This window comes from Anas platyrhynchos, chromosome 12 (genome assembly GCF_047663525.1).
Source record: "Anas platyrhynchos isolate ZD024472 breed Pekin duck chromosome 12, IASCAAS_PekinDuck_T2T, whole genome shotgun sequence".
NCBI classification, from domain to species: Eukaryota; Metazoa; Chordata; class Aves; order Anseriformes; family Anatidae; genus Anas; species Anas platyrhynchos.
Genome location: NC_092598.1, coordinates 20618945 through 20625980, shown reverse-complemented (window position 1 = coordinate 20625980; position 7036 = coordinate 20618945). Strand labels below are relative to the sequence as shown.

At 42.1% G+C, this 7036-nt stretch overlaps 1 long non-coding RNA gene across 1 annotated transcript in view; it reads left to right on the top strand.

The window, feature by feature from the left end:
* The first annotated feature begins 354 nt into the window (after positions 1 to 354).
* LOC113845007 (uncharacterized) overlaps positions 355 to 7036 on the top strand; it is an 82727-nt gene continuing 76045 nt past the window's right edge. Inside the window, exon 1 of the long non-coding RNA XR_003500162.3 lies at positions 355 to 502. This is a non-coding gene — a long non-coding RNA (uncharacterized lncRNA). The remainder of the gene's footprint in view (positions 503 to 7036) is intronic.

The following is a 7036-nucleotide window of genomic DNA, read 5'->3' as shown; positions in this document are numbered from 1 at the left end:
TCATTAATTTGCCTTTCCGAGATAAACCTCTAAAATGAGACATTTAATTTATTGGGGAGTGAGGAGAACAATAGTTACCACGATCTTCCCTTATTTCTTGTTCTTTTCTCTGTCAAAAGCACAGTGTTAAATGCACGGGGAACATCTCACTGCTGAAACACAAATACACTCTTTCACACTCACGCAGAATTCAACCTAAGAAAATAGCCCTTCCAGCTCCGCGCCTAGCTTGTGCGTACGGCTTCCCATCGTACCTATGTGCATCAATAATCTGTCCTCACGAATACGAGGATTACAGTGTGGGGCCGGATCCTCCCTCAGTGTAAAGCGGCTCAGTTGTGCTGCCACCAGGAGCTGCGCTGACTTGTGCACCCGCAGCGCGTGTCCCTTGAGGTGCACACAAACACGCGGCAGGTCAATGGCTCGTACATCTCTGACCGGCTGAGTCCTACGTCTCCGGGACCTCTCGGTCCCCGGTGAGCAAGAAGCAGGAGCGCAAGAGGTGGGGGCTATTGCAGGGCCGTGCTTTGCGTTGGCAGGCTGAGCGCCGGCAGCGCTGGCTGGCAGCTGCACACATGGCTGTGCAGCACCTAACGCGGGGCTGCGGGACGGGGGGGCCCTTCTGCGGCACGGACGGAGAAAGGCTGGTGTCAGGCTGGTGTCCTGCCCGAGGCGCCTTCCTTCTATGGCCGGGAGGTTCACAGACAGCCTAGCATCGGTATACACAAACGCATTTATGGCTGCTCTGACAAGCTCCTGGATCGCATCAGGCATGATCTGATTACATCACTGAAATTAATGTGGTCTTTGGATGTTTTACACAGCGATCTGGGAGGCATTTATTTCCTGCAGTTCAGGGGGTGGGGGGACATGTTTAGCATGTGAAAGTTTTCAAAATTAACTGAGTTCCATTCACACCAGTCCTCCCACACTGCTCAGCAAATGATTCAAAGCCTTCAGCGTGATTTCATCTGTGCAGACTCTAATCCACTTACTTAATGAAATACATAATTAACATATTATAATTGCAGTAAAGATGGTTTTGACAGAAATCATTTCCCGTATCTAATACCATGGTAATTTAATCTGTTCCCCACTCCCTAACACGACCCTCCGTGATTAAGTTTCATAAGAATTTTTTTGATTGATTGATTCATCTGACGTGCCTGGGCCCTGCTAAAGGAGTGTCTGTCAGTTTACAGAGCCATGTGATGCTGTGGCAGATGGTTGTGGAGAGGCTCTTTGCGCTGTCTCCCTGTGTGGTCTTTTTTTTTTTTTTTTTTTTTACTTTTTTCTTTCCTTTTTCCCCTAAATGCCCTGAGAATCCAAATACAGCAACCCTGATCTACTAAATCGCTACATGTTTTTACATGCTGTCTTTTAGTTGTGTGTTTAGTTATTAAACTAGGGAAGGCAGGATGTGTTAAACTAGGAGGTCTAAATCCTAATGCTGTCATTCACTTCCACAATAAAACAACCCACACAGATACTTTTTATTTGATTTTTCTTTCTCTTTGTTTTCAGCACAATCTCTCTAGTCTGTCATTCACTCTCAGGCAGTTCCTTGAGTTAAAAGGGCCAGCAAGCCAAGATATACAGACCTTCTCAGCTAAATATCACTTGTTACCTGCAGGAATATATGGGGAATGTTATCAACCACTGGCTTTTCAAGTCAGACTCAAACAGCTGCTCTCTTGATATGGGTCATGACTCATGAGATAATATCCAGTAAAAGGTCTGTGGCAAATGATTACTTCCTTCTCATAGGCTGAAACCCTATAATTTTTTTAATGCTGTTGGTCTCCAGTGTCCTAGTGGCACTAAAAAAGTATATACAGAATCCCAAATTGGAGGGATGCTGAATACCTTCCACTGAGACAAACCAAACTGTTTGGCAACACAAAATATCCTTTTCTCACTTTCAATATTGTCACTTGCACCAACCTGTGCCTTAATACACCTTTTCCATCTGTTTCACTTCTGTTGTGGTAGGAGTTCAGTAAGGAGTTGCCCGTCCCTCTCCGGCATTTTCCTCTCTGTCAGCAGCTTGCATGTAGCTAACCAGTTCTCCAGTAGCCCTGGTGAAAACCAAGGACTGTCTGTATTGGAGATAGATGATGGAAAGACAAAGACTGCTGCTGTGGAGGCAGCCAGTCACAGTCACATCTGAGATGAGAGCCCCTTGCCCTAATTAGATGCTCAACTTGCTAGAACAGCGCATCCTGTTGCAAGTTTGGGCATTGATATTGTGCAAATTCTGCTATCCACATCCAGGAGGTTCCCTGACATCCCAGGCAGGGTCAGCAGCAACATCTGCTCTTTGTGGCTTGCTTTTGTTTACAAAATGGTCTGCATGATAAGGTAACAGGGCTACAGTACAGATGCTTGGGATTTCTCCTGAGGGCAGGCAGGAAGGGGTCAGACAGGCTGATTCATTTTCTGGTCTGTTTCTGTATTTTTACCTAATTTTGTGTGAGCTGTTTTGCCCCTGGGACAAGTTGTGTGTGTGTGTGGGGGGGAAACATTGCTGATGGTAGTTGGTGCCAGGCAGTACAGCACTAGGAGCAGAATTGCAGGCTACTTCCCAGCATATGGGACACCGACAGAAGTGGTTTAGGGCTTGCAAGAGCTGAGGTGTGCTGCAGGCACAGAGACCACTGTCAGCTGGTGTGCTGTCATGCCCCAGCTGCTGGAAATGCTTTGAGCAGCAGTTGAGCAGCAGTCCCTTGGCTCTGTTGGTCAAAAGGTGGATGAAGGCGATGAAATTGTGAACAGTGAGCAAATCTTACTTTGCTTCCTGTCAGCCCGAGTCTTAATTTTTTGCTTTCCCATAACTGCAAATAGTCTCGCAGGATCTGGTGGACAATGCTAGTTATGTGCTATAGGGTAGAGACCTTGGTCTTAGAAGAATTGCTAGACACAGTTGCAAATTGCAGCATTTGTTCTGTTTTACACCTGTAAAGTCCAAGTGGATGAATCCACTGGCAAGGAGGGCAGTGACGGCAGAAAATAACAGAAGATAATTTACTGCCTGTCTTTGTTTCCTTATTGCACTTGATAATAAGTCAAAGGTGACTCAGGCTCCAGCCTCTGTGATGGTCATAATGCACCACAGGGACTGGAGGGGAGAGCTGACCCACCTGTCCTGCTGCCCCACGTCCTTCTGAACATTAGATCTTGGACAAGTGCTTGTGACAGAAGCCCCTGGTCATGAAAGTCTCAGCCTTCTTCCTGGTAGAAGGATGCATGAATCATTTTTGATGATCTGTAGCTGTATTTAATTGCACCGTCTTTCATAGACTGAGTGAGAACCAGTGCTTGATAACATACTATGTATTTTTCGGTTCGATGATGCAAAGTGCAGCGTATTCACTCATTTTGTCAGTGTTTTGAACACTGATAGGGATTTAGGCGCTTAATTTCTGTTGATGAGCTGATGCATTAGTTATGTTTTATTTGCCTACCAGTTCTCACTGACCTATACACTACTGGTGTGTTTGCATAAAAACTTATGCCAAGATTATCCTATAGTAAATGAAGGCTTTCCGTGCTGCATCTAAATCTGCCTCCCCTCACAGTGACAGATTGCAAGTGTGCTGATCAACAGAAGCTCTGCTTTTGCCATTGAATTGAGAAACACTTACCTGGGAACAGCCCAAGCACAATGCAAGGCAAATTGAGATGAGGAATTTATGTAAAAGAAGAAGGACAAAGATTTTGGAAAAAAATTGATGCAAATGGTCAGTTTATTAATACACTTCCACAGAACCTCACTGCAGACAGTATAAGCACCTTTCCCAGCCCCACAGAAAAACCTGTACTGAGTTCAAGGAGGCCACACAAAATGATGCATGGCAGCTCCTACATCTGAGTCAGTGAACTCATTGAACAGGTCTGAAATTCCTGTTGGAGCATTTTCTTTTCGCTGTGAGTGTGAGGGGAGGGGGAGGCTCCTTTGTGAGTGGCAAGTGTACATGAACACCACCACATCAACTGCCAATATGTTATGAGGCCTTGGTAACAATCTGGAGTCTCTGGGGAGCTCTGCTGCAGTTCAAGTGAGTATCAGACAGAGAGAAAACAATTTCTGGTGCCAATAATGCAGCACAGATGAAAAATGTTTTAATATTTGAAGCTGCTTTATGGCAGAAGCAATGACAGTGATGGAGTCAATGTCAGCTTTTTTCCTTTAAATGTCATCTTTCGTCTATGAGTTTTTTCTGCTCTGGAGGCATGCAAGCCTGATGCTGACTGTTTGCAACCATTGATCATTGATTTTATTCTAAATGGAAAGCTTGCCAGAAGACTAGAAATTCTGGAATTTATTAGGATTTCTTTAAGAGGCACTTTAGCTCAACAATTCTCATTACTGTCTTTACAATGTTACTTATTTTTCTTTTTATGTCATATGATTTGTAAAGGGTTAGTACTCAGAGAACAATATACGATTAAACCATTGTGCATGCTGGAGTTACAAGCTTAGATAGGAAAAAAAAGATTCAAAGGAGGGCTAAGCACAAATGTGCATGTTAAACAACAACTAATGTCTCTTCAGAACCAAAAGTTCTATTTTGAAATCGTGAACGTGATTTTTATTAAACAGCAGTTTTGATTAAATAAGGTCACTCTTAAATTAATAACTCTTAAATACATAAATAAAAGGGCTAAACTATCTTTATATTCTGACATTTAGTGCATAAACAACGTACTGTGTGTACCAAATGTCAGAATATAATGAAAGTTTGTCCTGTTAAACTAATACTACTGATGGGCAAAAATGTCTTGGACCCTAATAGCTCTTCAATGTGTTTATTTACAGTGACATTATTCTGAACATGCCAGCTAGGAGTGGTTTAACACTTTATTACATATTAACATTTAACATATTTGTGTGCTTATGTGTAAGTGATTATTCTTCATTTTGTTAAAAAGAATCCATTTACGATTATACAGTAGGCTAAATGTTTTCAGTTTGTGACATGTTTCCATTGGCACAGGACTAGTTCAAACAGGTATGTTAGCTCTTGGCTGACATGCCTCACATTCAAGCTTTATTGCAGAGCAGTGTACTCAGGGAATGTGAATTACAGTGAGTATCAGCCTTGGCCTACTAAAAGCATCATTCAGCCTAGTTGATTATGGAATTTACTCTGGAGTTTGGACCTGAAGATCCATCTGCTGAACTGATGCTGTTTTATTTGTGTAGTCACAAATGTGTTGCAGGCCAGACAAAGGGAAAATCGTACTGGGAAATAGGCTGGTCGAAGAGCAAGGACCAGGGAAAATTGAAATCTTTCAGGGTAAAGAGCCAGTTGTAAAGTTTATTGCCACTGTTTAGATAAAACTAATTCTGGCAAACCCTTTAATAAACCATCAAGTGCAGCACTTGAAATGTAAGAGAAAACTTTCTGGAAAATAAAATGACCATCTGCAACCCTTGATGCTGTAAACGGAGTTTCTGATGTAGTGAGATCTATTGTACCCCATTGATCAAGTTGCTTTTAATGCTCATAGTAATAAACTGTCATGGTCTGCACCACCACCCATAACACAATAGTTGTGGTGTAACTGGGATAGAGGAATGGTAGAATATTCTCACCACAGACTATTCTGCACAGGCAATATCCCCACATACTCATTCTCATCCTTGTTAACAGGTGTGTTTCTGTGTCTGCAGCAGTGAAGCTCAGGTAATAAAAATGGCATATTTTCTTTTTATTGTTGGATAACCTATGGTTACTTCTGCATTAATTGCCACCAAAAGGGCTTGTTTAGAGTTGTTCCATACCCAATGATCTGTTATTTCTGGCAAGTTTTTAAGCATTCTCAAACGAGATCATACCCTTTGGCTAAGTGCAATAATTGGGAAATAGTGAATACTCTCCGGCAACCATGTTCTTGAGAGTACCATTTGAGAGTTTCTGCTACTAGGAATGTCTATATCCATAAAGTGCAACACCATTTACATGAACCATTTGTGCACTTTTGGAAGGTGAATCTACAGAGATGTTCCATGAAGTGGCCTTGCAGCTTAAAATCCTAATGAACATTTGCAAAACAACCATGAATTTGCCGTAATAGGAACAGCTGGAAGCTTATCTGACAGTTTTGGTGTTTTTTTTTTTTTGTGAACTGGGGAATCCTAAACAAAAATATTTTTGAATATGATGTGGTGACAATATTGCACACTCCTGTGGCATAGAGGTCTTCGTTATCGATATTAATTTGTGTTGTAGCAGGATCTCGGGGCTGCACTGGATTTCAGGGTCCCATTCTGTTAGTGCTGCACATACACAGTTACAGATATTTCTTGCACATATGAACTTAGTTTTAGAAGAATGAGATGGAACAGGCAGAGATGGGAAATGAATATGGGATATGCTATTGATTCCCAAAGATGTGTGATTTGGAGGTGGAACTGAGATTTAGTGGATCTTAGTTTAGTGTCTTGCTTAGCAGATTGTTTCATGCCCTTCATGTACCCCACACTTTTCTGCATAGAATTTGCGATTACAGGCTTCTGCCTGGACAAATCGATGGCTAACTATAGGTCACTCCTTCCATCAGGAAGTGACTGGCAAAGGAGAGTCCCACAAAAAGTGGTGTTAAAAAAAAAAAAAAAGTAATCCACAAAGAAAAAAAATTGATTTTGTTCCTTGGTTGGGAAAAGGATTTTAAGGAAAAGCAAACCAAACTTTTCCACTCCTAAGCACTGTGGCCCTCTGGTAAGTGGCAGCAGAGGGCCACAGAGGCAGAGACAGTGGCAAGTGTGTTGAGAACAGTGATATTAAAAAAAGAAAAGAATTTTTGAGATGAACCCTGAAATTTTCTTCAGAAAATAATTTCAGATGAAAATCACTGAGTAGCTCTAGTAAGGACGCTACTCCTTTCTTTACACTGGTAATCAGTGACTTTAGCATTCCCCTGCTCAGCAGTGCATGGCTTTGTGCATTTACTTATCTTTCTTTACCAATAGCCAGCTAATATAAGTGAAATGAATCAGTTCCTTCACCACCAGTAGCTTAGTCTTGCTTGA